The following is an 11,424-nucleotide window of genomic DNA, read 5'->3' as shown; positions in this document are numbered from 1 at the left end:
ATAATAATAACACGGTCTTTCGGACTAATTTGTTCGGCTCTATTATTATTCGCGCGACGACACTCAAAGAGTAAAGTAGTGGTACAAGACGCTCCGTTAAATCCTTTTCTAGACGCGATCGCGATCAATATCGAAAAATTATTTGCTGTATTAAAATATGTAAAATATAATATAATATAATATGATATAATATAATATAAATATGTTTATACCAAGATCGGTATTGTTGTCTGTTTGTCATCGAAATATTTTACGTACTTTAACATATTTATATTATATTATATTATAAAATATATTATAATATAATACAATATATTTCGATATGATGAACGGATAATAACACGGTGTTCGGTCTTGACGATGTAAACAATAGCGCGCTAGTCATACGGTCTTGGTATCATTCACAAAGCGACACTCGAGCAATAAAGATCGTAGTGCGAAATACGTCGTATATTCTTATATGTTTATATGCCATAGTCTTGAAAAATGTTTCGGTAAAAAAATAATAACACGGTCTTTCGGACTAATTTATTCGGCTCTATATTATTCGCGCGACGACACTCAAAGAGTAAAGTAGTGGTACAAGACGCTCCGTTAAATCCTTTTCTAGACGCGATCGCGATCAATATCGAAAAATTATTTGCTGTATTAAAATATGTAAAATATAATATAATATGATATAATATAATATAAATATGTATTGTTTACACCAAGATCGGTGTTATTGTCTGTTTGTCATCGAAATATTTTACGTACTTTAACATATTTATATTATATTATATTATATTATAAAATATAATATAATATAATACAATATATTTCGATATGACGAACGGACAATAACACGGTGTTCGGTCTTGACGATGTAAACAATAGCGCGCTAGTCATACGGTCTTGGTATCATTCACAAAGCGACACTCGAGCAATAAAGATCGTAGTGCGAAATACGTATATTCTTATATGTTTATATGCCATAGTCTTGAAAAATGTTTCGGTATAAAAATAATAATAACACGGTCTTTCGGACTAATTTGTTCAGCTCTATTATTATTCGCGCGACGACACTCAAAGAGTAAAGTAGTGGTACAAGACGCTCCGTTAAATCCTTTTCTAGACGCGATCGCGATCAATATCGAAAAATTATTTGCTGTATTAAAATATGTAAAATATAATATAATATGATATAATATAATATAATATAAATATGTATTGTTTACGCCAAGGTCGATATTATTGTCTGTTCGTTATCGAAATATTTTACGTACTTTAACATATTTATATTATATTATATTATAATATAAAATATAATATAATATAATACAATATATTTCGATATGACGAACGGACAATAACACGGTGTTCGGCCTTGACGATGTAAATAATAGCGCGCTAGTCATACGGTCTTGGTATCATTCACAAAGCGACACTCGAGCAATAAAGATCGTAGTGCGAAATACGTCGTATATTCTTATATGTTTATATGCCATAGTCTTGAAAAATGTTTCGGTAAAAAAATAATAATAACACGGTCTTTCGGACTAATTTGTTCGGCTCTATTATTATTCGCGCGACGACACTCAAAGAGTAAAGTAGTGGTACAAGACGCTCCGTTAAATCCTTTTCTAGACGCGATCGCAATCAATATCGAAAAATTATTTGCTGTATTAAAAAATAGGTAAAATATAATATAATATAATATAATACAATATATTTCGATATGACGAGCGGACAATAACACGGTGTTCGGCCTTGACGATGTAAATAATAGCGCGCTAGTCATACGGTCTTGGTATCATTCACAAAGCGACACTCGAGCAATAAAGATCGTAGTGCGAAATACGTCGTATATTCTTATATGTTTATATGCCATAGTCTTGAAAAATGTTTCGGTAAAAAAATAATAATAACACGGTCTTTCGGACTAATTTGTTCGGCTCTATTATTATTCGCGCGACGACACTCAAAGAGTAAAGTAGTGGTACAAGACGCTCCGTTAAATCCTTTTCTAGACGCGATCGCAATCAATATCGAAAAATTATTTGCTGTATTAAAAAATAGGTAAAATATAATATAATATAATATAATACAATATATTTCGATATGACGAGCGGACAATAACACGGTGTTCGGCCTTGACGATGTAAATAATAGCGCGCTAGTCATATGGTCTTGGTATCATTCACACGACGACACTCGAACAGTAAAGATCGTAGTGCGAAATACGTCGTATATTCTTAAATTAATTATTAATTAAACGATTATTGTATCATGACTTTCAATTATATTAAACTTTCGATTCTATAATTCGTATTAATATACATGTACTGCATATATATTTCAATAATGAAAACAACATTTGTAACGAATTAGTATTTAATTTGATCTCATAAAAACGTTGAGCGAATCGTAGTTTTCTATCCCTTATACGATATATTAAAGTGCGTTTCTCGTAATTATTCCGCGATCGGGAGTGCCGTGTAAAATGTCTCGCGATCGTTTCTATATATGACTAAATATAATAAATTTGTTTGTTCGCGAGTGAATATGTGTGCTATGAGGAAACAGCAAAGGATGAAGAAGAAAAAAAGGGACATCTGGAAAGGTATCGGAAAGTCAGCGAGCAGTGAAAGAAATAATTATTCTTATAAAAATCACAATAAAATAATAAATTATCGTTTTATTGTGATCTTTATAAGAATAATTATTTCTTTAACGATACTTAAAGATTAAGTGTATTTTATTCGATGTTTTATCATTCAACTCTTTAATCTAATTACAATTCAAATTGAGAACGCGTGATAAAATAATCGAATGATAAAGTCATATAGTTAAAATTTTGTGAGATATAACCATATATTTACATTATCGCGAAGATAAAAATGGATCGATTAATATTATAATTATTTTTTACCTCCAGTAAAAGAAGAAAAAATTATAATTTATCGCAATTAAGAATATTCAAACAGCTATTTTATAAGTAATAAATAATAAATTAATTATAAAGCATAGATGTAGTGTTAAAAGAAGATGTACTGTTTATTGATAATTAATTAGAAATGCAAGGAGTAAAATTTTTTGTGTGAAATTATATATTATAAAAAATGAGAAATATATGTGTAATATGTAATAAAAAGTAATACTATAGGATTATAATTATAACAAATCGATTAGTATACATTCTTGATAAGCAAAGTTTTTTGATTATGCTGATCGAGATGCTCTGTGTGATGTTCCTTGTAGTCATTATTCACAAACAATTAGCGGTAGCAAACAGTTCGAATAATTAATTAACTTCACGGTTAAAGATTTATTAAATGTGTCAAAGAGTGTGTGATAGTTATTTACTGAATTAAATATTTCACACACAATTTATTCATTCTCAAAGTAGAAATCAAAGCGACGAAAATAGATAATTATTAACTAATACCTCATTGTAATATATTTACAAGTAATAATTATTTTCATTATGATTCTCATGTACATTTCTTATATTCAAATATACTCTCGTATCACGAATAATAATAGATCAAATGACTAATAATTAATTTTCGATACAATATTTTAAATGAATTTGAATTGTGTGATATGTATACTATATAATTTTATAATATATATTTTATAATTATTATATATATTTTATAATTTATTTTTTAATTAAAAGGCGAATTAATCGGGACTTGAAGCTTGTTTTTTTAGAAACATATCTACATCTTTCTCTTTTTTAATCGAAAAAAAAGAGAGATGCTATATAGATAATTTTTCAATTATAAAATAAATTTCACACAAATTATACATTATATTATAAATGTATATAATCCACCCCTGTATGGGTACACCTTGACGCGGTGGGGTGGCTCAGTACTTGGATGGTGCCTTGAGGTTTATTTTAAATTTTTTAATTTAGGATAAATCTCAAGGAGCCTGAAGGGGAAGCTAAGTACCCAGCACAGCATTGCCACGAGTCGCATAATGGCTCATATGTGGCACGCGCATCTAATGCGTTGGACGCATTGCGTCGTCGACTTTCCGTCGCCGGTGCCGTTAACGTGTCGCGGACGGCGGCGTTTCGTTACCGCGTTTTCGCGTTTAGCTTTCTCGCGTCATCGCGTTTTCGCGCTTCCGCGTTGGACTTTTCGTATAAAAATTCCAATTTCGTTATTGTCACGAGTCTCTACTTTCGATGCCAACTAACTAGGATTTCGAGTTTGCACACGTTGCTATGCAACGTACACTCGTGCTTCGTGCTTCGTCAAGTGATTCGGCTCGAATTAGTTAGAACTCGATCGATTGCTCGGAATGGTCGTCAATGGGTTCCTTCTCTTTGCTCGTCTACAGCCACACGCACTGCGTGTGTTAACCCTGTCGAGGAGTCGAGTGGATTCCCCTAGGCACGATTTTCGCTCGGTAAAAGGGGTTGCCTCCCCATTTTCTAAATTGCTGAATGTTAGCATTTAAAAAATGTGGGTATCCTCTTCTTTTGCCGTCTACCAGCCTGGTGTAGCCATATCCTGCATTGCGGGAAACTTCGTGTTCCGGGCGAAGCACCTGAAATCGTGCTTAGCGGGTCCAGGTTCGGTACGAGATAGGATAATTATGCGCGAAAAAGAGTTGGTGAACTTCATTTTCCTCTATTTCCGTCAATCGTTTCGTCTTCTTTCCGGTTTGGGCTTAGTCCTTGCTCGTTGTATCGTTGCATTCCTGACCTGTTGGCTCGAAGCTGATTCTCATAAGTGAAATGGGATTTTCGCTCGTACCGAAACCGGGAGTGCCGTTCAAAGTACATACATATTAAGTATATACATCGCGCGACCAAATAGAAAATTTTCTATAGTACCGAAATAGTGCGGAAAGCGTTTAGTATCGCGCGTAAAACTGCGAAAATAGCGATAAAAATATCGCTCGTGAGTGCGGGAGTGTCGTTAAGTATCGCGCGTCTAACTGGGAGGAGGAGGAGGCCTAGGAGAGGCATCAGGCTCCGGCAGAGCAACCTTCTGGTAAGCAATTTATTTATTTGTAATTATATATTAAATATTAAATATATTTATTATAATTTAAATTAATCACAACAATTAATTTGATTTGTTTATTTATATGATTTAAATAAGAGAGAATTGAAGAAAAATATTTTTAAATAAAAGCTATAATCTCTTGTAAAGGTATAAGCTTTTATAAAGTTATTAAAGAATTATTAATAATGTTTTTTTTTAATTTATAGAATTATTTTATTAATCTACTTATTATTATATGGATCGAATATAAGATTCAATACATACAATATATTTATTAAAATTTAAACAATTAATCGCGTAATTTGATTTTTTATTTATATGATTTAAATAAGAGAGAATTGAAGAAAAAGATTTTTAAATAAAAGCTATAATCTTGTAAAGATACAAGCTTTTATGAAATTATTAAAGGATTATTAATAATGTTTTTGTTTCAAAAATTTATAGAATTATTTTATTAATCTGCTATTATTATATGCATCGAATATAAAATTCAATGCATACAATAATTTTTGAAATATTAATTATTTTGAACGTTATTATAATTTAGATCTTCTATTTGTATGTTATAGATCGACCCAGATGATCTGAGAGGAGGAGCAGGCCTAGGAAAGGCATCCTGCACCAGCGGAACAACCTGATGGTGAGTATTATTATTTATATTAATTGTGTATAAATAAGTAAATTAATTTAATTTATTAATTTGATTTATATGAGTGATTTAAACAATAAAAAATTGAGAAAATTTTTGTATAATTCTTTCTATAAAAGTTTCTACTTAAAGAAATTAATTAATTATAAAATTATTTCATATTTATATATCTATTTATAATTGCGTGCATCGGATATAAAATTCAATGAGTCCAATAATAATTTCTTAAAATATTAATTATTTTAAACATTGTTATAAGTTGTATTTTATATTTGTATGTTACAGACAACGTAGCTTCAATATCAACTCCGCTGTTGCGCATCAGTGCCGGTAAGTGACAATCTTTTATTTTGAAGCAAAGGATTTGTAAATGCATGAAGAAATCCGTTGCTTCTAACTCTCGGTTGGCGAGACAATACGCGTGTAAAAATTAAAGTGAAAAAGTATAGGAAAAATTTTTAAAATAAAGATATAGATGATTTTTATTGTAATTTTATGAGAGACATATACATGAAATTATTTATTTTCATTATATATATCGGCCTTTATAAAAAACAATTTTAAAAATATAGATTTTTAATATGTAAATATTTAAATATTTAATCTATAAGATAAAGATATTTATAAGTAACCCGCCGACCGAGAGTTAAAATGCATGCTAATTATATTTTATATATGCATGATGATTTATATTTTGCAATTTTTGATGACTGAATGACGTGCGTTAAAGAAACGATCATAATATCGCACGATCGTTTTTTAAACAAATTAGTCGTCAGGATGAATGGCCAGAAGTAGAGATAACTGGCTTGAAAAATACATGGTCAATATTGGCCAAAAGATGTGTTGCGCGGCTAAGGCCTAAATTTTATCGCGGATTTTCGGTTAGGACTCCTTAAATTCCTCATTATCGCGGATTCCTAATTAGGGTTTCCCTTATTTCAACTTATCGCGAATTTCTGCTGGTGTAAGCCAGCAAGTAGGGCGGCTAGGGCTGTTAGGTCTGTTAGGACTGTTAGGGCTGTTAGGTCTGTTAGGACTATTAGGGCATATAAAAATTAAATTTATTTTAAGGAAAAAAAACATAATTATTAGGGCTGTTAGGACTGTTAGCTGTTAGGACTGTTAGGTCTGTTAGGGCTATTAGGGCTATTAGGGCTATTAGGGCATATAAAAATTAAATTTATTTTCAGGAAAAAAAACAAAAATATGTTATTTTTAGGGGTATTTTCATATAATTTATTTTGTGTAAAATTAAATAAATTATATGTAAAGAATTGAAATTGATTATAAAAAAATTATAAATAAAAATAAAAAATTAATGTATGGAAAATGTAAAAATGTAACTTAAATACATAATACATTTAAGTTGCATTTTATTATACGTATAACATGTATTAAATTTAATATTTTATTTTTTATAAATTGTATTAATATTTTATTTTATCACTTGAATTCAAATGTGAATGTTATTAGTATCTAATATGATAATATTCATTTGATAAAATATTGAGAATAAAAAGTAATTCAAACTAAATAATATTTTTTTCTAATTTATTTGAATCTATATACATTGATTATCATTGATTAATCATTTCAAGTAATAAAAATTTTATAATTTTCTTATGTTGAGAATATTGATACTAATAGCATCTATAAATTGTATTATTTTTTATTTTTCATAATTTTCTGCACAATTGTATATAAATTGTAATAATGTCTAATTGTAATAATGTAAAAGAAATCTATTGTACATTACACGAAATTAGAAGAATACGTACAATAAGAAAATTTGTTAAATTAACACATTTAATATATATTTTATTTGAATATTTTTATTGCAAAATTATTAAAGTATTTGGATAGCTTATTTTTTTATACTAAAAGATTATTAATAAATTCGAGAAACTTTTCTAATCGCGCAAATACCGTAAAAAAAATTCTTTTACGTAATATAAAGATATTATTAAATAAAAATTCGTCGCGCTTTTAATATTACAGAAACACAAGTATATTCGAAAATAAAATATTGCGAAAGATTAAACATTATCGATCACGCGGAAATTAAAATCTGTAAAACAAAATAATTTTCTTTGATTATCATTTTCAATTAAATGTATTTCGAGGATTTCGTATCGCGTTAAATATTTATTGAACGATTTTATAATAAATTATATTGCAAACAATTGCGTTGTTTTCACGTTTTTGGACGTGATCGCTGTCTCGGCGAAGAAACCTTATCGCTATCCTTCATGTCAGGTGGACGCTAGCAAATGCGCGGTTTGTACTGGCGGATAGTCAAAACGACTTTCATTGTGGAGAGTTATTTCTTGTCGGTTTTGGGGATCTATCTTCAACGCTTAGTTCGGTGCGTTATTAAAAATTGGAAGTTTCCATTACAGAGTTGAAATTAAACCCAAGTTTTCTTGGCGGTTCCTGGAAACAATGTTTTTGGCAGTGATTTAACGGCGATCACCGTACATTGTTTGAAATCGAATCACAAAATTCATTAAATATACTTTGAAAGAAGATATATTTTCTTTTTTTTTGTTAAAAAATGTTCTTCTATTAATGTCAATATTATTTTAATAATGAAAATGTTTAATAATAGTTCAAAAATGGATATAACAGATAAAATTCACTTTTTCAAATATAAATTTAATTTAATAAGTTTTTGCAGACTTTTTGTGCAAAATTTTCATTATTTGAAAAATTATGGTTACAAACAAGTATATTTTACTAATTAATTTTGAATTAATTTTATTTTTGGTCTCTTTTAAGAACCATTTGCAGGCACTGGATGCTCCACTATTTCAGTATATTACAATTAATTTATTTATTTTAGATAAGACGAATGTATATGTATATATAATAAAATACATGTGCGAAATTGTGATATATTTGAAAAAACTCTTTTTTGTATTATTCTTAATAATATATTAGGGATGCATGATATGATATAAAATGTGTGAGTAATTAAAAAATTCGAGACAAATCGAATGGGTACTCTGATATCAGTAAGATGTCTGCAAATTATTGTTACGTGCTAAGTGTTAACTGTTAAACGCAACAGAAAAATTAATTCCTTGATAATCTTTCATTTGATGTTGCTAAATATTCAAATTGAATTTTTTTTAAATCTCGCTGTTATCAGATTTGATTTGTCTCGAGCACATTTGGTACCCTACAATTATTATTATTCACATATTTAACCAAGCAACGATAAAAGCACATGTATTTCATTTTTTCTAAATATACTCGATTGTAACATGTATATAAAAATCATTATATCCAGTCATTATTTAGTAAAAAAAGATATTTCTTAAAATGGAAGAACATGTTTTTTTTCATGCGAATTTTAATCTCATATATTGAAAATGATAAGAAGGGTAACACAATCGTTAATTTGCTGCCGAAATCATTGTTATCGGGAGCAATCAGGAAGATCGGGGATTCGTTCCTTCCTGTAGAGGGGCTTCTGATGTTTAATGAATCACTTAACTATTCGTTGGGGATCGATTTCGCGAGATCCGAAATAGAAGAAATAAGACAAATTGAAGTCGCTTTCCACTTTTAGGATCGTTCTTCTCTCTGTCAGATATTAACCAGCGTGTCACTCGGCAGAGGGATTTTGATCTGGTCTAATCGTTGGGTCAATTATCCTTCATTGAACGTGGCGATAACGCGATTTTAAGGAACATTAAAGTTTAGCCTGTTTGCAATTGTCCGCGGAACAAGATATATATTTTACTTTTGATCGCGAAATTTACATGAAATTGTATATTTGAAAAGAAATTGAGTATTAGATTTTGCATCTGCGTTTGATTTTTTACGTATATATTATAATTGCAGATTCCTCGTATATTATAATTACAGATCATATGAAATGCGCCTCTAATGTCGCAATCTTTTTATTATCATATAAAACGATAATAATTATATTGCTTGTGTGCACGTTGTGTCGCGATTATTATAAAAATTATATGGATTGTAATTAAACGTTACTATTATTGTCAATTTATTTATTTCTCATGTATATTCGTGAAATTTAAATCGCGATTTTTTTTCTCATTTAATCGTTGGGTAACATCGGAGCTTAGTTTATCTTTTCGCGATAATATTTCTTTTAAATAATATTTCTTTTAGAAAACCTTGCAAAATGCATTAAAATTCCGGGTACTCTCTTATTGAAAGACATAATCGATAAATTTATTAATGATTCTTTTGGTTGCGATAGATTATCAGTGCTACGCCAATCTAAAAATTTCTAATAAATTTTACATTGTACGCATTTTTGATATTTTCGTGTAATATAATAAAATATTCTATGTATATATTCTATATAACAATTTTTTATGTATTATTTTATGTATTCTATATAATGTATTTTTTATTATTGTTAAAATTATGTATTACTATATATTTTCAACGAAAAATTTTATGTACTATTTTATGTATTATCAATGTTATATATTAGCAATAATGTAAAATTTTATATATTAACAATTTTATGTATTATATATTATATATATTTTATTATTGTTATTGTTATACATTATATAATTTCAATTTGATTATATTATTATATATTAAATTAATTTTGTAATTTATATAACTCTTTATATTGTATTTCGAGCTAAAATATCGTCAAAATAAAATATTATGTATCAAGTTATATTATTATGAAAATTATAACAAAACTATATGTAAAAGTTATTTATAACACTCACAATAGAGAGAATAAATCTTGAATAAAAGTCGAAAAATGGAAAATATATCTTGCAATATCTTCATTTTTCGAAAAATTGTCTTACTATTCGGACATTCCTTTCTCTTTCTTTCCATATATATATATATATATATATATATATATATATATATATATATATGTAATATTATTGTAAGTCCAAGCGTGTGTGTGTTAATGCTCTCAACATCATTATCCGTATTATTGAAAATATTTGAATAAATTCGAATATATATTTATTTAATGTTGATAGCATCACCAATTTATATAAATTCTTCTATAATTATAATATATATTAATATATTTTTATATGGTTGCAAGCTATGTAATATGTTATACACTATGATATTTTGTATAATTATATAATATATATTTTATAAATTCTTTGTATATTCTTTGTATTTCTATATTTTCTATTTGGCAAATTTGAAAAACCTGTTTTAAAAGAAAATAAAAATAAAATAAAATAAATTTCTTCCTCCTCAATGTATCTCCACCTTAACGAAGGCATTTGCCGGGTGAGGAGGTTTGAGTACTCTAATAAAACCTGAGACCTATGCCGGCGGTAACGTACGTCGATATTCATGTAGATTATTTTTATATTTTTAGATTATCTTAAGAGCTTATGATTCCATTCGGCTAATAAATGTATAAATTTGTCAAATTTTATTTATGACGATTTTAAATATAAGAACAGACTATGAATACCGGCCGTTATCAGCAGGGTCACCCATGTTGGACAGATCGAAGGGGAAGAGTCAGACTAAGAGAGATACATAAAATAATAATTTGCTATCATAGTGAATAACGATTAATCAACTCGATAATAAGCGATGCGTAATTGTATCGAGATAATGGCTTTTATCGAATCGTGCATTTCTCGCGATTTATTCTTTTATTATTTCAAGTACGAACCGAAAGGAAGAACCGATAAGAATAAAAATTATAAATTATTATTTTATTGCAAAATAATAATTTATAATTTTTATTCTTATTCTTCAAAATAATAATTTTTAATT

General features: G+C 28.3%; 1 long non-coding RNA gene across 1 annotated transcript; it reads left to right on the top strand.

Annotated features, from left to right (window-relative positions):
- Positions 1 to 3,836: 3,836 nt before the first annotated feature.
- LOC145961645 (uncharacterized) lies at positions 3,837 to 6,937 on the top strand. The gene is made up of 3 exons (XR_014435670.1): positions 3,837 to 4,994; positions 5,579 to 5,649; positions 5,944 to 6,937. It is a non-coding gene; the product is annotated as an uncharacterized LOC145961645 (long non-coding RNA).
- Positions 6,938 to 11,424: the final 4,487 nt, after the last annotated feature.

Source organism: Camponotus vicinus, unplaced genomic scaffold, assembly GCF_025532165.1.
Source record: "Camponotus vicinus isolate PSW18456_S1 unplaced genomic scaffold, iyCamVici1.0 SCAF_11, whole genome shotgun sequence".
In the NCBI taxonomy this organism is placed as follows: domain Eukaryota; kingdom Metazoa; phylum Arthropoda; class Insecta; order Hymenoptera; family Formicidae; genus Camponotus; species Camponotus vicinus.
This window is presented reverse-complemented; position numbering and strand designations above follow the sequence as displayed.